Raw genomic sequence first — 22324 nt, forward strand, 5'->3', positions numbered from 1 at the left:
AAAATTATTTTTTCTCCGAGCACCTTGTTATTATTGCAGTTGTGAACAGAGGAGCGGTCTGACGCGATTTATTCGCTTATTCGTATAGCGAGCGATGGCGCAATGCCCAGCTAACCACTGTCGTCTGCGAGTAGTGAACATCCCCGCGTACTAAATGGGAGAACAAAATAATGCGCGAAACGGTCCTATATTTTTCCTAAGACTAATTTTCTGGGAAGGTGTTGCACTTTTCGTGTACAGGTTCAAACTTGCAAAGTTACATGCAATCATCTGTTACTTCTTAAATTCGCAGAACGGCGAATCGCAGTAGCGGACGAATTCTGACTCTAATGGCGAATTTGGGTGGTCATTTCATGGCAACACGACCTAGTAGTGACCGTTGCCACCCTAAAATGAATGCCAGGAATCTAGCGGTTTTAATCGCTCGGATCACGATAGGGGCGCCGTGATTGCTCGTGTTCCGGGTCTATCGTATGCGAACCCACGTGAACTTCGTCGTGTGGGCCCTCGCTACCCTCGCGATACGGATATGACGACACCGGATATAGTCGGGCGATCCGCTGCACGATCAGCTTCGAGGCCGAGCGGAAAAAGTGCAAACTGGCAAGTTCCTGGCGCTCGCAAAGTGCGACGCGAACATGCGAGATCTGGCAAAACTGGCGAGAAGGGGCGGGATCTGGCAAAAAAGTTGCCACGAAATGACCACCCGAGTTCGCCATAAGTGGCTTTGGTCGGAGGGCTACGTGTTTTGTAGTGGTGGAGCTGATTAGAGTAGGCGCTGATCTGATGGCCAGATAGACCGCTTTCCGGCCCAGATAAGCAGAAGCGATGTCGTTTCTGCGCTCGAGAAGTGCTTTGCTCTGGTATCGCGTGATTTGAATACCAAACTTTGATGATTGATATCTCAAAGTTGTGGGAGGTTTTATTACATCGGAAGAGTTCTACGAAAACGATACGATAAAGGAAGTTATCAAATCCAAGCTCAGCAATGTGATATCACGCGCATGAAGAAACAGGGCGATTGGCTTATCATGTTTTTGGAACAGTTATCGTGTGCACCTCCCGATGTACTAAAACTTCCTCATAACATGAGGTGGCTTCCAAGAAAGATCGTTGTTCTCAACGGCTCATTGTTTCGTCATTTCATGTAAGCGGGCTGATCCCCTCCCCCACGTCTGGTGCTGATATGTGACACTACGGCAGCGGCCGCTAGAAGGGGCTTCGTCCCACGCAGTTGATACCGGCACGGCACGCTGAGTAGGCGTGGGCTTTCGTGTGCGGACATAACACAAATGTCCTGAGCAGAAACATGACATGGCGGTTACCGTTGTAGTCTTTTCTTCGGCGTGATGTGAATAGAATCAACATCTGGACACGATATCATTCGTGCAAATGCTCCGATTGTTGAGCGTTTGTTCCCTCATCAAACGACATCGTGGCAGTGACGTGACAAGAAGATCACGGTGAGTACGGTCATACGGATGGCACACACAATGAAAGAGAAACCCAATCCTGTGGGGGAGATTTTGTTCCCCACATTTGGGGGCATCTTCCAATTGTGTCTGTATAATGCGACCAGGTAGGTTTTCAGCGTTGACGTATGACATGAAAGCAAAATGACCCCGAAGTTCTAAATTCCGTATTGTAATAACGTGATCTCAGTCTCCTTCCAACATCATTTCTTCATTTCACTCACTCTCCAGATCTTTGATGTAATCGCAAAAGGTAAGTATTTAAAGAGATTGATTCATTTATTTTACTGAAAAAGAAGCTTTCGGACGGAGTCCGTCCTTCATCAGGTGCGATGTGAATTATTAATACCAGAAATTAACCTCTTATAATGGAACCTTCTGCTGCTCTGCATTGGTGCTAAAGAACAGTATACACTTTGACGACCGCCGTAAATATTTGTTCAGTAAAATAAATGTTTCAATCTCTTTAAATACTTGTCTTATTCAGCGAGTGCTAGACTTCTCCCATTTTTTGCCTGTTAGTTTCCTAATCGCAAAAGGTATAACAACAATGCCAAGTTGCCGGAAAGATAGTAATTCAACATAAAAAAGAGACAGATAATCAATCTTATCTTAATTACAAGACTTTCGTGCATGAAAACGCAGTTGTCTCGTGACGAAAAGCCACGAATTAGTATTATTATTATTACTACTACTACTACTATGGTGCATGAAATGAAATGACATGAAACTGCACTTCTTCAGGTCGAACCTGAAGAAATGCAGTTTTATGCACGAAAGTATTGTAATTAATAAATGTATGCCCCTAGCTGTCTTCCTTTTTTTTAACTTACTCTTTGATGTAAGGTCGAACATCGGCATGAAGCTCACCAAGGATAGTCAGTCATCATAGAGCACATGGAAACTAAGGAAATTCGCGAAACGCAGGTCCCGCAAAATACCCCCCCCCCCCCCAAAAAAAAAGTGCTCCTGTCTGAGAATTATTAATACCAGAACTTAACCTCTTATAATGCAACCTTCTTCTCCTCTGTATTGGTGCTAAAGAACAGTAAAGAGTTTGACAACCGCCTTAAATATTTTTTCATGTATTTACTATTCAATCATTTTCATTTGCAAGTGTTCGTATACTGAACATTAATTACATTCTGTCTTGAGTGTTTTGTATTGTGTATCAAATATTTTTTTATATCTTCCATGCAGCTGGTTGCGCTTCCTATTGGAGGATGGTACGCTCTGGAGCTGGCCTCAGTCGAAGAACGTATTCCGTGTTAAAAAGTAAGAATATCAATTTCTATAGTAATAATCACACGTAGTTGTCCATGCTGGAAAAATAATCGTCGTATGAGCTCGCGCACACGCTCGTGCATCGGATGATGATATAATAATAATAATAATGGTGCTGTGATGTCACACGTAAGGTTTCTCTGCCTAGTATGGCGACATGTTGCACGTGCCGCAGGGTAGGACTGCGGCTAATTTCGACCACCTGGGGTTCTTTTGATGTGCGCCAAACGGCGATGACAAAAGTCCTCAATGGCGAGTTATTGCCCGATTGCCTTTGTAGAAGGGGTGAGAGAGGGATGACTGTGAAAAAGTGCCCTGTTAGAGCTCGTGCAGTAGATCGATGCGCGGCAGGAATTCCACAACAGTACGGAGGCCCTATATCCCTTGTACGGGGTTCCTTACGGTGTACGTGTACAGGTTTGGTGTTTAGTGTCTTTTACTACTACCGCTTGTGACAAAGAACGATCATAAGAGAATGTACTATCGTGACAGAATGCATACATAGAATGACGTGTGGTTTAGATTCAGCCGCCGAGGGCATGTATGCATATCGGCGGAAGCAAAAATTGTGTACGAATACAGGACTTTTTTTCTTTTTTTTCTCGGAGGTCGGACTCCTTCTTTCTTATTCGTGACGTAATTCATTTCTCCTAATGAGAAGAGGCCAACTTCAAAACGCTAACCTAATACCCCTGTCAGACGTACTAATTTAGTGTCACTTTCAGCGAGTACACTTGCAGTAAGTGCCATTCTTTCGGAGTCACACGGCATCTTTTAGTGACACTAAATGCAAAGTACACTTACGATGAAGTGAGTTCGCCAAACTCACTTCACTTTGCCTGCGACAATAAAGTACGTAGCCTCCACGGCAGGGATTGCGTAACAAGAAGCTTATTTTTGGAAAAGAAAAGAAACAACCAAATCGGAATTTATTTTTGGACAAATTTGTTAAGACAGCGCTGATTTGTATAAGAAAGACGTAAGGATTTTTGGCGTGATTTACCGGTACTCTCGTTCACAGACTGCCCAGTAGAGTTCGTAATCCACTTCGCGGCAGCCATATTAGTTGACATTGCACGGTGGTTAAGTGTTACCGGCGAAATCGCGAAATACTCGCAGTGAAGCACTGAATAATGGAAGACAAAAAAGACAGGGCATCGTGGTCTGAGATAGAACCTATGCTATCAGAACATGTGAGGACCAAGCGAAACGCGAAAGTGTATGCTGACATCGCGGGCCAGTTGCACGCGCAAGACATAGTAAACACCACCAAAGAGGTGAAGAAGAAGATTGAAAATTTGTCAAATAAATATACTTGTGTTGGTTCGCAACAATTATATTTATGACGTTCAATCGACTTCAACTGCGAAGAAAATCTTTATGAAATGTTTCTGGACGTAAGAAAAATGATTTTACCAAGAAAGCATGGCGCACTCCCCGATGTTAGGTGGGAGTTCAAGCTCGCCCATCGTCATCACCATGACTGCTTAGTGACACTTACTTATGCCGTGTAGCAGGAGCCTAGTGAAAGTGACATTACGGGACGGAGTGCACTTCAAATAAGTGACACTAAATTAGTACGTCTGACAGGGGTATAATTTTGTAACATCGAGAAGCCTTCGTATCGCTTCAACAGTGTAAACCAATTCCTTTCAAGGCACACTAATTACTCAAGCATCCTTAATAAAGTTACCTTTTCTTTTGTTTTTATACGGCTCGAATAGTCTCTGTCAATACGTTTGATTCCGTTAGAGAAAAAATCACATTCCCTTCGCTTCTCGTGACGGAAAAACATTCCTTGCAACAATCCCCTCTAATATTGCGCGATTTTTTCTTTACAATGTTGTCAAATGCATTGTTTGTGGTGCATTCCAAAAATATCGATGAAAACTCTGTGATAGATGTCAACACCCGTGCTCATTACACGTGTGTGGTGTATTCATGTTCTACATGCAAAAGGTTTTTGATCCCAAACGACTGGATTTTTTCGCAATAACGATAACGCGTTCCGAGGGCCGACTGGATGTTGCTGTGCCTTTGTAAACACGGAAACGTTGACCGCTTCCTGTTGACCCTCGAGATAGCTTCGACTGGACCGTTAAATGCGGCTTAAAGGCCCTGATTGCTTTTCTTAATTTTTTCATCCTCTTCACTTTGTACCGATTGAACAACTTTCAACTTCCGTCTCCGCCTTTGTGCAAATAGTTTAATTTCAGCGTAGGCTGCATGTTTCAGCTCAAGCTAGTACTTAGAAGTGCTTTACGTAAAATCAGCCAATGGGGCAAAGCGTCACAGCGCATATCGGTCAGCGTTGCTACCGTCAAATGTGCCGCGTGAGGCCGGTCATTATCACGAAGAATGACCTTTCCAGCCAACATCTAGGTCTTTTCTTGAGAAATGCGTTTCACACGGCACCCTTTATCAACGTGGAGTAATACTGGACATTAAACGTCACCCCTTGCTTTCTGAAGACCACATGGATGACACTCCGCAATGTCCCAGAAGACCGTCCCCGTGGACTTCCCAGCAGACGGCTGCATCTTGCTTTTCTTTTGCAGCGGGGAGGCCTTATGCCAACATTCCATGCTGCTAATTTTTGTCTCTAGGGTGAATAGATGCATCCACGTTTCATCATTGATTGATTGCAAAATTTCGTCCTCCTCGTATAGCAACCGGTTGAGCAACTGCTCAGAGACTGCCGTGCGCGCTCCCTTCTGGCCACAAGTGACGTGTCGGTGAACCCACCTTGAACACGCTTTGCGCTACAGTGAATGCCTCGTGAATAATTGTCTCCACACTGCCGACACTAATATTATGCTGGGCTGCAATGTCCCAAACTGTTACTCGCCAGTTCTCGAGGATGGCTTGCTCAACGTCTGCGGTGTTGACTGGCGTGACGGCAGTCGGACGAACGCGTCCATGTGCTTCATTCGGCACCATATCCCGCTCCTCGCCAAACTGCCCGTACCATTCATACACTTTTCCCCTTGACGTCGTTTGTTCCCCGTACTCTGCCTGTAATCTTTGCAAATGTCAGCTGGGGCGCGTTCCTGGAAGCGCGTGAGCACCGGAGCGCCGCTCATTGCAAAAGCACGGTCTGCGCGCAACGATGCTACGGTGCTACGCGCTTCCAGGAACGCGCCCCTGGTTTGACGTTCTCTTTCACGAGGAACTTGATTTTGTATCGCTGTTCCACAGCTACAAATACACTGCTACAGTCGCCATGATAGCAGCCGCTGACCCGAGGAGGATTGCACTTCGTCCTCAGAAAGTTGTATTGAATTACATTTACTCACTGATTCTTCTCGGGCGAAACCTCGGTCAACCTTGAAGGAAAGTTGTATTTTCGGGGAGAAAACTATAATTTTTTGTTAAATGCCTACAAAAGTGCAGGGCAACACTTACTTCCACATTGTCCCGGTTTCCAGACGGTTACAATGAATCACGGTTGCAAAAGACCAAAATGGAAGCTTATGCGTAGACGTCTTTTGTTCTGCTTGGTAGAAATGGGGCATGTTCGAAAAAGATGAGGTGCGCCTTCGCATACCGCGCACCAGCAGTGTCGTCAACATAAGTCTCGTCCGAATATGGACGAGTCCGGAACTGCGGAAGACTTCAACGACGGCGCACATCAGGAAGTCTGTTGTGATGCAGAGTTCACGATGTGCGCTACGCACTTTTTGGCCCGGGCGCTTTGGTGTCGCTCCCACCAACGGATAATTCCAAAGCAAACGACCCTCTCACCTGCATATCGTGTGCAAATTGAAAATGGGTGATGCGCCAAAAAATACTATCAGAAGTGTGAATTTGTAAGTTGTTGGAACACACTTGTCACAAAGCTTTCGCTGGCGCTGTCCAGGTGGCGCTACCGTAATTGCGCTAAGAGTGAGCTTTCCAATAATCGTTGGTCAAGGCAAACCTATAGCGCACAGAAACAGTGCAACTGTGGCGCATAAGATTTAGAACGTTGCAATAAAGGTAACGGTTAATGTTTACAATTAGGGTTTTCTATTTCGTCCATATTTTTTCTCGGACCACGTGCACAGAACTAGCTCCCGTTGCTTAGTGGCTAAAATGATCACCTTTCACGCTGAGACTCTTCTCATGTCCCCTTCGACACCGAGACTGGAATATGACCGGAGTTCGAATTCCGACACCGCAGCTGTGATGTCTCTATGTATCCCCGGTTTTCGTAAGAGACACCGTAATACAAAGCCCTCTATGAAGCTGGCCCAGGACGCACAATCGCCCTCGACCAACGCCACCACAGCGACAGGCAGATCGCTCCACCGTAAAACGCCGTCAACCAACGTGCATGCAGCCTTATAGCATGTGTCTTGGATGATCCTGGTGATGCAGGTAGTACTGACAAAGACGCTTCAGGCGTGCCTACAAGTGGACGGCCTCTCGCCTCATCCTCTTCACTGGTGGATGTCCTCAGACCCTATCACACATATGTCGGCACAGTTCCCTTAGAAGTCGGTCCAGGACGCATATGACTTTGCCCCCCCTCTGTGAGGCCGACAACTGCTAGCTCTTTCACTAGTAACACCAAAACCACCGGTCTGAGTTCAATGTTTCGGAGGGGTTCGCTGTTAGCTACACACAGTGGTAGTTCCGGTGTCGCTTGGGTGTGCCTGGGAGGGAAGCTACCGCTGTGTGTCGCTAACAGCGCACCCTTCTACCCCTCCGAAACAGTGAACTCAGCCGCTTCCGGCGGCCGCTAGGATGTCGCACAAAAGAAAAAGCACGCCGCTCGCGTGTTCCGTCAACTTTTGTCCCAACCTGTACATTGTACAGGTTCTAGATACTTCGTACTTTACTTCAAGTACAATTTGGAGGTACTTTATCCATCATTGGTGGCGAGACAGCGTATTATGCGTGGGGTGACGTTACGAAGGCACGACCGGATTGACATCGTGTGATGATGAACCATTTCAGCCATTGTATTATAAGAGCCATTAAACATCGATTCACACACAGCTGACGCTGAAAATCGCGTTACAATTGCGTAACCATCCCTCCACTTTATATCTAGATGCTTCCCCTTCGGTGTAACTTTCACGGCAAGATAATGCTAGCGATAATAACGTAAAGTCTTATTTATCTCTCAGATGAACTTCCTGCATACTCTTGACTGGAATAATAATGAAGCGATGCCGCTTCTTATAGCCCTCCCTCTCTCTTTTCCTGACCTTTGATGTCGACCTTAGCTCTCACGGCACCCCGAGGATAAGTAGCACGGCCCGTTTTATGTGCATAGGCGAAACAGTGGACAAACTTGTTAGCCCGTGGTAGGAGCTGATTTATGCAGCTGCCATTTATCTTTATTACCCTCGTAATCGTTTCCGAAGAGAAGCGAGATACGATTAATTAATTATCTGGGAGATGTGCTCTGCATTTTACATGCAGCTCTGGCGAACGTTCAAGCGTGGCTGAAACAGTTAAAGTGTTGCGGTCAGTTCAAGGTGGAGGCCACGTTGAGCTATCGAGGAAGGAGTGAAAGTGGCGCGTCATTGTTTTGTTTCTCTGGGTGTGTGTTGTTTGGCATACAGGAGAAAAATGTTCGAATGTCGATCTCTTGAGATTATACAGTCAGAAAAACAAACTACAGAATGGCACCGCGTGATGGTTGTCGAGCTGGATACAAGATCCGAAATAAGAAAGCGGGGGAGGGGGGGGGGGAGGACGGTATCCGTAAATGTGGCGAAGACAAACATTATATTACCGAAATTAGGCTTCCTAACGGGGACAAAAACGGCAACGCATACCGCCTTCCTCCATGACTGGAAACGGGAACTGAAACAAAAATAATCGTCTGTTATTGAATTCACATAATGGCGATGACTGCAACGGTATGGATTTCCTTTTCTATCACTCTTTACAATTGTATTTCCTGTGACATTCCCTGAAGATCCGTGAAGAATCCTAAAGATGCAATACATGATAAAGTGCAACGAAGACAGGACAACACGAATATGTTCTCAGAACCACGGATAACTGCATCAGCAACGAGTCCCTGGCCTTCACTGAAAACGAATGTGTAAGTTCAGTCCTGTTTGAATGTACAAGATGCGCAGTCTGTATGAGTGGGCGATGCATTGGAATTAAACGTCAGTTGGAAGTGAGTGCGTCTTCAGTGTCGTGTCGTACTGTCTTCGTTGCACTTTATCGTGTATTGCCCCAGTTAACAATAGACGTCTAGGGGATGTCCAGCTGGTCTCCCAAACTGGATGTTTGGATATCCCATGGATCATTGCAGAGAGCCCGTAGACGTCGCATGTACGTCCTGGCGACTATGATTTGTCCCACTTTTTCCACATCCCACGAGCGTCCCAGCGATGTAACTTTGGAATATTTGGATATTCACATTACGTTCTCAAGTCCTTGATTTTAGTTAATATAATTGTGTTCTTTGTGTGTTAATTGTGTTGCACTGCTATCCAGAGCGATGCCACACCTTCTGATGAGATATATAAAAATGCTTTTGTCACTCTACATTATGGCTAAGTTTTTTGGCAGTACAAGATTCATCACAGTACAGCAACACTGTGTGACGAGCATAGGTGCCATACCTTGCACTATGCATGCGTAAGTTGCCTTGCTACTGGGGGAAACTGCAGTAACCTCTATTTGTGTACTGGATGAAGCATATACTGAAATACAAATTGTTGGAGTACGTTGATCAAGTGTAGCGTGGCGTATCACGTTTGCAACGGTGACAATGTCTCTGCAGTTAACTTGTGAGTCCGCAAACGATGTCAGCGTATACCCGCGAACGTTCCTGACGCCCCATCCTGGCAAACGTCGTGTTTTTAACTCAAGCTACCGTCTATAATGTGTTTACTTGGTAAATAAAGTAGTAAACCCAAAAATTTTCCCCGTTTGCTTACGTCATGCCACTCAGGGTCACATGTCCTAGACGTCTCCGAAAAATAACGCTCGCTGGCTCCTTTCTTTTTTACATCTACCAGGTGTCAGAGGGATATAGAAAGTAAGACACTTTTCGAAGTTACATTGTGGACGTACAGGTAACGTCGCATAGACGTGGCGGACATATGAGACGTGTGCGACCTTTGTGGGACGTACCTGGGAAATATCTGGTTTACTGGGGTAACTACCAACAAGCCGAATGTTTTGCTATTTTGAATCCTAAGGATACTGCGAAGCGTTGGGAAGCAAGATTTGGGAAGCATCTGTTACTCGGTAGCCTCGCACAGCAACACTCTAACGTAAAAAATAAAAAAAAAAGAAGACAAAAAGAATACAAGATGAATCGCTGCTCCAAAGCAACACGACTTCAGAAGAGGACGCTTGTCGAGAACCTGTGGGTGCGACCATTACTTCGTGCCAGACTTGTGCCCGTTACCAAAAAAAAGGAACTAAATACCGTTACCCGTTAGTTCAGAAAATAGTAACTTAATACGTTACTCGTTACCAACATACAAAAATAACGAGTTCTCGTTACTCACAGGTAATGCGTTGCTTTTACGTTACCGCCGCATAGTTAAGGGATCCAACAAATATGCCGTCAGTTGCCTTCAACTCTTTATTAATGAGGAATTGCACTTCAGAAGAAACTGATACTCGAAATTTGTCGTCCGTCCTTCGTCTTCCGTGTCTCTCGGCCCCTTACCATGAGTCAATATCAGCTTGCCTGGACCTTCTCCCTTCTTTCCGAAGTGGGGGTGATAGGAAATTATGAAAACACAAGAAAAAATACCGGTTTTCGTGCCACCGATCACCAACGGTTCCCCAAAACAGACAAGGGGCTGCGTCATAATTTAGGGCGCTCAGATGCTTAGCAAAGACAAGTAAAGGCTAGAAGTCAAAACGCGTTTTTTTGTGGCCATAGCACAATTGGTGCCCATTCTTGGGAAGGAGTGATGGTCGGAGATTACGGAAACAAGACAAAAGACAACAACACATCCAGCCAGGGACTGCAATAATACTTTGAGTCGCACGTGGTCGTGGGTCACGCAGGTCAAATCTGCACGCATTGCGCCACACGGAGTGCCGAAATGTGCTCCCCCGCGCTGAAGAAAAGCAACGAGTAACGTCAGTAACGAGTTACCAACTTTTGTAACTGATTCCATTACTATTACCATTTTTAAAAAGTAACTGAATCGTTACTTTGTTACCAAAAAAAGTAACCGTTACCGAGTAACAAGTTACTTGTAACGGGTTAGGCACAACTCTGCTTCGTGCATGTTATTTTAAATATCAGAAGAAAAACGATTTCGGCGAAGCCAAATTCCTTGTGTACGCTTTAGGTAAAGCCGGCGCGATCGCTTACTCTGAAGCAGCGCTTAGCCAAAATGTACAGAGCTGGAAGTTGTGCACACGTGTCCGATTTAAGAAGGGCTGCTTCATTTCCAGAAATGTAACTGAAACGAAATTGAAAGGTTCTTATCAGAAACGGAAAATGGAAGCAGAAATACGGCAATGGTATCCAAAATGCGCCCTGCGAAGCGCACGTTCACTCACGGGAAGAGGAAGCCCCCCCCCCCCCCCCCTTCCCTACCCTCACATTTTTCTCTTTTTATTGAAATTAAAGGACAGTTTATGTATTTATCCAGAGGTTTAGCCCGTGCCTTTGTTCCTTTTTACTCAGTCATTATAGACGTTCATGGTTACAAACACATGTGATGTGATAGAGAAAGAAGAGAGAGAAAGAAAAGAGAAAGAAAGTCACGAGGAAGTTAGACTGGCTACACCAGACCACACACAGGTGCGTATATTAGAAAGACCCGTTTGTGTCCAGTTTCAAAGAATTACGTCGTTCGCGATGCGGTAACCAACTCAAGGGTGTTCGCATCTCACAGTAATGAGCTGTACAAACGCGATAGCCAGGGTATACGTGCCAGGTGGGCGTTACAGGATGAACAGTGTGCATAATAGAACAGTTATTTGTTGCCGCACTATGAAGTTACAAGACTGGGATATTTTTCGGGTGGCCGTGCAAATTAGGGTTAAGAACCCCGGTGTGCCAGTCGTCCTCAAATTATGCATTTAACGTGTGCCGGATTTGATGCAGCCGTCACGAGGCCTGGAAACGGGTTGACCAGGTACAAAGCCTGTCGATTATATAAGGAAGAGGCATCAAGTTGGTTGTATGATATACCGTAATTGATGGGCCTATTTACATGGATAAGTACGGGTTGCGCAGCTAGCAATGATTGCCCATTTCCTTAAATTGTGATCACGGTCCGGCGACTTCCGTCAAGTTTCGGCGACCTGTGTTGCTTCGCTTTTGGTCATGATGGTGTGGGTGACTGTCGGACCGCGTGTATATACAGGGTGTTTCAGTATGACTACCGTATTTTCCTTTGTATAACGCGCACCTCTAGGGCCGAATTTCAGAAACAGTTCCATGAATCACGCGTACCGGTGCATAACGCGCACCGCTATGTTGCTACAAGCTTCTGTACTGCCACCACTATACACAATAGACCAAGGCGGTGTATCATATATGCATATGCTTTACTTGAAACATATTTAGTTTCGCGTCCCTTCTCAATCACGCCAGCGTTCGGAAAAGAATTTAGGATTATTGACTGCTCAAAAGCATCCTTAAGCGGCATCATTAATTTTTATGAAGTCCAGCAGTTTTTTGACGGCTTTGTCAACTGACCCTAAGAGATTTCGCAGAAACTCACAGCACACCTTGGAAGAGGATAGAATTTGTACGTCACCGACCAGAAAAGGAACTCTGTAGGAAAATATTTCCGTGTGTAACGCGCACCGTTAGATAACGTGCAGAGCACTCTACAGCCTCTACAGAGCACTTTTTTACTGTAACGCGCGCGTTATATACACCGGAAAATACGGTATTTCAAGACGTTTTGAATAAACACGCCACGACAAAATATGCCATAACCTACATCAATCTGTACTGAACTTTTGCCGCGAACTACGACTATTTATATCAATTTTAACTTTGGAAGAAATTTGCTAACTCAACGCAAAAAGAAGTATTTATTTTTAGTTTTGCCGGAAAGAGAAAGCGTATGTGGGAGTTTCCCCATACCATTAAAAAACACATAATCTACTGCAATAGTAATACCTTTTTTTGAAAAATGGACTTGCGAAAAGCGCCTTTTCGAGACGCGCCTTTTCGAGACGCGCCTATTGTCGGTCGCCCTTAGTTCAGTCCTCCGACGAGAAGCGGCGCGAGGAGGACATGAACCTGCCCCTTGAGATTTCTTTCCGATGCTTCTGTTGATAACGACAGCAAGGTTACAACGTGACAGTTATCCGAAACAACAATGACAGGGAAACAGGAAGAGGCTACCGTATCCATCCGCCACTTTTTACATTAACCTGACGGAGAATTGAGCACTGCCGTCAATTGGCGGGTCTCGGAAGGACGGTTTTCGCTTCTGTTTCTCTCTCTCTCTCTCTCTTTCTTTTTTCTGGCTGTTACTATTGTAAAAGGAATGCATTTTGTAATGGAATGTGGCGCGCGCTTTCGCTTTCGAATAAAAAAGAGGAAGAAAAGAATGTAACGTTGTGTTGGTCAATTTCGGAGTTCAATTAACAAAATGAAGTCGCTGTTAATTAGAATTTGAAAAACAAAATACTTGTAAGATTCCAATGAAAGTTTCCCATGGATCAATCCTGTTGATCGCATTATCTTCCCGTAACATGCTTTTTCTATTAAAATTTTTGGGACCTGGTTACTAAAAAACACCCCGTATATGAGTAGAGAACACCGCGGGTAAAAAGTGAAACACCTCATTGTTTGGTGGAGTCTTCATGCCGAGTACTGATGGCGTAAATAATTCAATTGACGCGTGTAACGGATATTAAATGCGATAACATTTGTTTAACGCACTTTTTAAGCCCCTTGGCCTCTTAATGCCGCTTGGACGTCTGTCCAAGTTATACTGTGACTCTGCTGTATTACTGCCATATAATCACTAAATACGAAGCTGTAAATCTGAGGTGTAACGAAATATTTCCTCTCATTTGAGCCTTTTGGAATTCATTATGTCATGTTGCAAGTTGTACTTGTCTAGAGTACAGGACCAAAAGATTCACTTTCTTGAATACTACAAAGCTTCTGAGCTGTATGATAACAGTACGCTATCCCGACCATTGAACTCACTAAGTGGATTTTTTTTCCTTTTTTTTTTCCCGGATCCAGCAACGTCCTAACATCGAAGTTGCAGAGCTGCAACTGAGTTCTCTATTTTTACTCGGCTGATTGAACTACAAAAAAAACAACAAATATCATCCCATAATGTCCTGCGAATGGCGTGAATTCCATGACAAAGGCAGTTGTTCAGGTAGATGTACAGTATTGTCCAGAACGGAAGAAGAGCGAATAAATGTAGACTTCTTTTTTTGCACCTCATCATTCGTGAAAGGGAAATCACGACTGCATTGTATAGATTGTAGGTATTGTATTCCCATTGTATAGAGTACGTTATTTTTGTCGCTATGGTGGATCAGGTCAGCCGTCACTCAACCTTGCAGCTGTCACTGTAAAAGCGACACCTTTTCGAGTGAGAAAAGATGCTGCAGGTATTGGAGCTTTTTTAGAGAAGATGAGAGAGAGAGAGAGAGAAAAGGAAATAGTTGGGAAATACGTCTTTTTCGGACAGACACGCATAACGTCTTTCAAAAATTTCAATTGCATTGTACGCAATTATTTTCTGCTTGCTCGAAAAACGAGTGCTATGGGTTGGGGTTGATGCGGAACGCGTGAGTAAACTGCCAGTGGCGTCATCTTCCGGTCAGATCCACTCCTATTCGAGGCGCGGGTGGTATTGCCGGTTCCGCCACGCATCTGTTTTGAGCTGTCTCTCCTGATTCGTTGAAAGTGGGAAGCTTACTTAACGCCATTTTGGGTCACTGTTTTTTCTTTTTTTTTTTTTTTTTTTTGTAAATGGTCACACACTGATATAACAGACAGGACTTTATGTACATAACACGCTCCTAGCCAACCGTCATTCCGAATAAGGTCGTTCTCTCTCCTGATTGGTTGAAAGTGGGATCCTTATACGCCCTTTTGTGACACTGCATATATGTTGATGGGTATACTCTGTTAAAATAGATAATATAGAATAGAATAAAATAAAATAGAACTTCACCACATAACACACTCCTAGCCAACTGTCATTCTGAACGACGTCGTTCTCTTTCGTCGTTGGAAGTGGCAGGGATACCACTTTTTTTTTACACTTTGTATTTTGTATTAATTGTCCACAAGGGGTCGTAGGCCTTCTTTCTCAGCAGGCCAGGAGACAGAAAAATATCATTCTGAGTGGCGGTGGGTTCCAGGAGATATTATGTGACGAAGTTCTGTTTCTATACCACTATTGAAGAGAATATATGTCTACCTGTCCTCTCAAATCAGGAAAGCACTCTAAAAACGCAGCTTCACAGCATAGCGCGCTCAGAGCCAACTGCCATTCAGAATGACAGAGGACAGAATTCAGAGGACAGCAGGAAGGAGGGGAGGACAGGAGGGTTATTATGCGTCGTGGGCCGACTTCAAGGGGAATTGTGCCGACATCCGTCTGGAAAGTCTGTCGGAAAACCCAGGGAAGCCCTCAGATAGCACAGCCGGTGGTGAGATTCGAACCCACCACCTCCCATTCCTCAACACGACCTTGGCTATCACCAAGGAGCGGACGCTTTAACCCGCTTGGCCATGCCGCTGTTTTATTATTATTATTTATTATTTTTACTTTTTTGTGAGAACGGTGTCATTATGTGCAGTGGTTGGCCTTGAGTGTGTTAGGTGATGAAGTGGTGTTTCTAGTGTGCGCAGAGGAATGCAAGTACAGCTTGGGACAAAAGTTTACGGAACACTGCACTAACATATTTCTTCATCGGAGCGACCCCCTGCTAGATATCATATCAGGAAGACATAGAATAAGAAATGGGTGACCCCCTATCATATCCATCTCTCAGTATATGTGTGCGCTCCTGTTTGCTGCTAGGGTGTCGCCCTAAGGGAGAAATGCGACACCCTGCTGTTCCGTAAACTTTTGTCCCAAGCTGTACAAACGCATGATGATCGAAAAGACTGAAATGGGGCAGTCGTCGAATACGCAAGACCATGGAACCCATTTCATTTCCGCTCAAGGTGTTGGAGGGTTTGTGTCTGTCTGTGTGTCTGCGCACATCGCAACCGCCTTGAAGTGCCGGTCTTCCCCTTGTAGTAGAAATTTAGAGAGGGAGGTACGAGATTGAAGTTCTCCTTTCTGCAGTTAAACTGTCGATGCGTTCTGCTGAGTACAACACGAAGAAAGAAGGCGACGAGGCAGTCAGTTCGAAGCAGTGTCGCGGAACGGGCCGATCCATTCAATTCCAATTCCATTCCAAGGAGTGGTCGCGAGGCTCATTCTCATTCAACCCAAGAAAAGGACATTCCCATTCCCACTCCGGGTCTAAAGTGTTGCACTATAACTTATTAACTGATGCACTGATCAGTGCAAAAAAAAACCAAAAAAAAAAACATGTAACGGGATACTAGATATCCCACCAACAGCCAACGCTAAAAAAATCGTATACTGCTTTATTTTGATGAATTTTATGTTCCTCTGTTTCCAACATTAACATCTGAAAACAAGAACCAGCGCCGCGACGAGCGTTTACGAGCAAGATTGCCTGCACGTACAGCGTCCGAAGTGCGGACGTTTTTCTTGCGTTGTAATCCGAAACTATAGACTACCTTCGGTTGAATGGTTGTCAGACACTTACTTTGAGTGGCCTCCGTTCAAAACCCAGAGTTCTGGAGGCCAGCAATTTAGCATCATTCGCTGGCCATTCCATTCCGGCCCCACACAGGTCTAATTCCATTCAAATTCCATTCCCAACAGCTGCTGACTTAACTCCATTCCCATTCCGTTCCGGTGCGCTAAAAACGGGGCATCACTCCGGAATCATTCCAATTCCGCAACTCTGGTTCGAAGTGCAAAACGCAACTGACCGCTTCATCGCCTTCTGTCTTCGTGTTGTACTCAGCCGAATCTATCGACGTAGAAAGGAGATCTTGAATCTTGCACTACTTTGTCGTAATATCTAGTACACCCTAAGCGGCCGTACTTTCAGCACTATGCGCCTTCCCTTGCGGTGTAAGGTATTTTCAAAACTGTAATTCCTGTACTACTTATCTTCTGCATTTCAAACACATTCACCTGGCAAAGGCAAAATTATAATGTGAGGCTGCAAGAGAATGGACGAGGCTGCGATACATACAGAAGGCAATAGCCGTGCAACGAAAGCAACAACAGTGCTCAGAACTATGAAATCATAGGTGAATCATCAAAATCTCAAGCATCAAAATGGCGTGGCGATTTTGAATGAAACCACCGCCATAGGAACTTCCATTACCTACAGAATCGTGCCCAGAATTCAATCATATTGTTGCATTCCACATCTCTCCAGACAACAATAGGGTTTATTCCCATGACGTCACTCGCAGGTGAGCACCATAACTGCTAGGAGATTTGTCGCCATGGTGTAGCTCCTTACTCTAGCTCAATTGATTCTTCGTGTGTTAATAACATATTGCACTGTGTGAATATGTACCATATACCAGAAATATATATTGTTCGCACCACATACCAGTAATTTCCATGTTTCGGACGTTAATGGTCACCTATATATCTTCATATCGCAGCGAGCGGAAACCAGAACCAAACTTCGTCTCACTACATCATATATAGCGGCGGTTTCGCCTCTTCGGAACTAGCGCCCTCTAGAGGAGTGATGTCGCTGTATAACACCCTCAGTACCACACGTTCGATGTTTACGCATCACTGTGTATTCTTAAAGCAACTATACCCTTACGAGCGTAACCCTCATTCTGGGCCACTAGATACAAGGCTAACGGCGTGTCTCACAACCAAACACCTCATTAACAAGTAACATATCAGTTTATTCATCACTGATAGTTCGTCACAGAACGGCGATATGGCCCGACCGTGGTACGCTCGGGGCGTTGCACAATGCTTCTCCTGGCGGTGGGCCACAATGCGTGTCTTGTGATAGGAAAGGGTCACGATTCTTCTCAGGTGAGATGGTGAGGGGTGATGGTCTTGAACGATGCAATATAGTTGGCTTTCTTTCGTATCGAGTCGTGGATGGGCTAGTTCTTGAGGCGCTGAAAGGCAAAAAGAATAAAGGCGTTCAGTACGTGTGTCTGCGTTATCAGGTTGACTGCGACAGTGGCAAATACAATAAAGACGTTCAAAGGTGCATGTGGCGTAAAGCATGAAGTGTGTCGTAACCTTGTACGAGTTAAAGGGAAGAGGTCAAACATCTTTATGTTCAGCAGGTATCTTGGTGTTGTCAGAGCTTCCGTGGGCACAGGCCTCAGCGAAGCTATTCTTGTCATGGTGTACGCAAATTTCAACGCGATTTGCTCTTCACAGGTGCTTGTTTATGTTGAAACTTACAGAAGGATCATCGGGATGGTGTTTCGCATCGATTTGTATGGAACAGGTGTACAAGATCAACGTGAAACTCCAACCCTCGATTGTCAGAAAGTGCGTGTACCTTAGTAGGAATCAGGATTGCGGTACGTTATGCACCAATAAGAAAGGAGTGTGCTAATGAAGGCAATGTGAGCCTATCGAAAATACTTTCATAACGGGCACTGGAAACATGGTACCAGGGCGCGCTTCCTGTCTAAAATACTCATTTACCTTAATTCCCTATTTTGCGTTGGCTACACACGTCATTCAGTTTTCGTTGCATACACTCTAATGGCACGTGTAGAAGAAACAGTCATTCAGAATGGTAGCTCTCTCTTTCCTCACTTGCTGAAACATGCGCCTTTTTACGACAATCTGAGCGTAGGTTAATTGTCACAAAAAGGCGTCTGTCCTTAGAGTGATAGTACAACTCCAGTTCGTTCCTTCTACACATATCCTCGGACTGCCAACCCGTGACTGCATTTAAGTGTCCCCTGCCAGCAACTTAAGCCGAGTAATCGGCACAAATGACCGAATACTTCCGCAGATACGCCTCAGGCGTGATTTAGTAAGAGCTCAACGGACGAGCGGCACGCATGACGAATTGAGAAGCGACTTCCACGCTTGCGCTCAAAGTCGGTCACAGCCAACGCGTCTCTCGGTTGAACGCAAAGCTGAAGTAGCCGAATAGCTTAATTTCGGGTTTCGCCTCTTTCCTGTAAAATCCGTGCGTGAATCCATTTGCACGTTTGGAGCGGAATGTCTGTTTCGGTTGCCGAAGAACTGTATTCCGCTTTTGAAACGGCTGCTGCCATAACTGCGTGTGGCAGTGAAAGTGTGGAATATTATCTCAGCTGCAGAAGGGATCCCATGCACGTAAAGGGCTGTAGCGTTCAGCAAAGCGCACTGAGTGCCGCACTTTTTCCTTTTTTGTAACATTCAAGCGCAAACACTTATTGGGAGTGGGATTTCTCGGTTGCTACTTAGGAAGCGCACGTTTTATTGGAGAGAGAACATCTTTGCTGGGGAAATTACGTCATGTGTGCCCTAAGGAATAAGAGTTACTCGCCTAATATCGTTAATAAACATTTATATTCTTGTAATGAGTAATCCACCAAGAGACGACTCCCTACTTCGTCTAATGGAGTAAGAGAAATGATACAAGGTGCATCCTTCCCATTCAAAGACAAATTTTATGTCGCATAAAAAGGGTTTGCAAAGTAACATTCTGACACATTCCAGCACCGTTAAAAGCTGACAAATAAAAGTACTTAAACAGCTCTGATGACTCCATCGCTAATCATTTAGCAGACACAACAAGCTCATGATGTAGGGATATATGTGTAGCAATCCATCCATCCATCCTTCCTGCTTGGTCAAAACAAAAAGAAAAGTGCGCTCTGGACTCCAAACTTTCAATAATGTTCGCCAACTCCAGAGCATTTTCGCATATCATGGGTTCTTGGCTTGCTATACCCCAAATACAACGCATCACTGCCCCCCCCCTCTACCGCCAGTTGACAGATCATCCCAGAGCATCCCACATCGCTCTCGACCCATCAGTTACAGGTGGACGTAAATTGTTCACTTCCCTGCGGCTGGTTACAGGAAGCGGCATCCCACCTTACTTCCGATCAACGTGGGTCACACGCACTGCATGCGATTCGTGTTCTTCTCGTGCCACATTTGAGATGTCAATCTAATCGTTAACTTAATATCAGCGTGTTTCTTTTTGACGTTCAGTAAACAAGTAGCCTTCTCTGCAATTTTCTTTTTGACAGATGGTTCGTGATTTATGTGGTCGTCTTTACTCCCCCAAGCGGAAGAGAGATGAAGCTAGCCCCAGACAAGCGCGCGTCATTGAAGTATTCTGAGATCGTGTTTCTTTCTTCACGAAACATTTGCTACTGGCGTGCGTGCTATGACGATTTCAGTGCGACAGGGACCTCCGATCCGCGTTCACCTGCTTCTCAGATAACCCCGTACACGGGGAAGCAACAGTCCGAAAATTGTACCAGCGTCAGTGTTTTGAGATCGCATACAGTGGCCTAAAAGCCGAAGAGACGAAATTCGTCTTTCCGGATATATTGACGGCTTCGCGGAACGTGTTACGCTTCGATTGTCATTTCCTCCTGGAGGTAATTGCGTTTGCAGAGAAGCTTCTGCATTCGATGATATCTCTATAGGAACTATTTTCATCCCAAAATATCGCGTTTCCCCGTTTTCGTTTATTCTAAGCACCGACTTGATTATCCGAGTTTTGTGCACAAAGAAAGCCCACCCATGATTTTCTCAGTTTTACCACCGAACAAATGAGACACATGCGCCACACGTACACTCTAAGTGCTTCCCTGCGTAACACGCGCTAGCCAACCATCAACCAGAATGACATCATTCTCTCTCCTGATTTGTCGAAATAAGGGGGCGCACACCTTTTTGGAACTCTTCTGTGAGGCCGACAACGGCGAGCCCTTTCACGATCACCGTCAGCACCACCACCGTAACACTTCGCATCTATGGTAATGGGCACAGAGAGGAGCTCTCCTCAAATAAGAAGTGATAACACTATCATTGTGTACTGATGGTTGGCCTTCAGCATGGTATATGGAGAAGTTGCGTGTTTAGGCTGCAAGCCGTCCAGCATGGGCACACCCATGTCACCGTCATCACCTATTTGTTGTTGTTGTTTTAACGTATTCTAAGCTACTAGTGTGATAAGAGGCTTACGATGAGATAGATGGGTAGAAATCGGAAACCGGTAGAATGTAGGAAGGGAGTTGCCTCAGGACAGAAGCCGCCGATATTTCGAACAGAGACTGTGCCCAGAAGAAGAACAGTCTCTGTTAGAAATATCGGCGGCTTCTGTCCTGAGGCAACTCCCGTCTTACGATAAGATAGTTGGTTAAGAACCAATTAATTTTATGCGACGCCTCTAAAGAAAATGTTTGCAGCTTAGTTTCGATTGGTGCCACTCCTGGGCGCACCCGCATTGTTCTCTCCCCTGATTAGCTGAAAACGGAAGGTGTACGCCTTTTTGTGATACTTACACAGTTACGTGAATTGTCACAGCAAGGCGTACGTCCGGCGCTTTCCACAAACCATGACTACTAACGGACTCATACAGAGTTTTAGTCCATCGTGAGTGCACTCAAGTAGTGCACATCGTAGTGCATACCCACTTATTTTATGATTACTATTGCTTGCTCTTGTTCGTACTCATTTTTGTATGTGTCAAACTACTGTGTATGCTGCGTATATTGAATATTATTGTTCGCCTTCTTTTCTATTCTTTTCCTTTGGCATCTTTTTTTTCTGTTTTCATTGTGATTAGGTGTGCACTGTTACCCAGGCCTTTACCGGCTGTTCAAGGGCACATCAAAACTAAATAAATTGAATTGAAATTGAATCATACGCTATCGCCTTTACGTACCTAAGGGATATCGTGGTCGTACTGCGCAAAGCCCTCTTTATGTTTTACACGTGCGCAGAAACGCCAACGCTATCCCTTACGTACGCAAAGGCGATAGCGTGCGATGCACTAAAATTCTCTATTTCTGTGCAACGGTTGACCTTTAGTGTATACTGCGACGAACTTCTCTTTTAGGAGCGCACTCGTCAAGCTTATAGTATAAAATCCATCTTGAAAGTTTAGCCACCGAACGCTGGAGACATCCGCGTGGGTTCCTGTATGAGTCATTACAGTGCAGGAAAAAAAATCTCGCAGGACAACAAAGGGACTTTCTTTCTGTTACAAATCGCAGCTTAGCACTGACGTAAGCAGCATTTGCGATTTATTCGGCGTTCGCGTGACTGTAATGAACCTCACAACGGGAACAGCAAAAGCATAACATGTTCTTAGGGGCAGTGCAGAAGCAACTACTGCTAGCTGCTGCAGTATAGCCTCATGCAGCAGCTCCTTCAACGGTCATCATACGATCGTAGTTGGATTGTAGTTGCTCTTTACTTTCTGCTTTTGAGAATATGTAGGTTAATGAGGACGTGCGCGAGACGCAGCTGTCGATCCGCGTTTCTTCGTCCAGATGAGGTCGCATCGGCAAATGATTTTCTTTCCCAATCAATGATAATAAGCGTTTCGTCATACCCCATGCGCTCCTCATTACTCCGGAACTTCTC

At 45.0% G+C, this 22324-nt stretch overlaps 1 long non-coding RNA gene across 1 annotated transcript in view; it reads left to right on the forward strand.

Moving 5' to 3' along the window:
- The first annotated feature begins 1179 nt into the window (after positions 1-1179).
- Positions 1180-22324, forward strand: part of LOC135399158 (uncharacterized) — a 38791-nt gene continuing 17646 nt past the window's right edge. Inside the window, exons 1-2 of the long non-coding RNA XR_010424206.1 lie at positions 1180-1463; positions 2673-2747. This is a non-coding gene — a long non-coding RNA (uncharacterized LOC135399158). The remainder of the gene's footprint in view (positions 1464-2672; positions 2748-22324) is intronic.

The sequence above is a fragment of the Ornithodoros turicata genome, chromosome 1, assembly GCF_037126465.1.
Source record: "Ornithodoros turicata isolate Travis chromosome 1, ASM3712646v1, whole genome shotgun sequence".
Taxonomy (NCBI): domain Eukaryota; kingdom Metazoa; phylum Arthropoda; class Arachnida; order Ixodida; family Argasidae; genus Ornithodoros; species Ornithodoros turicata.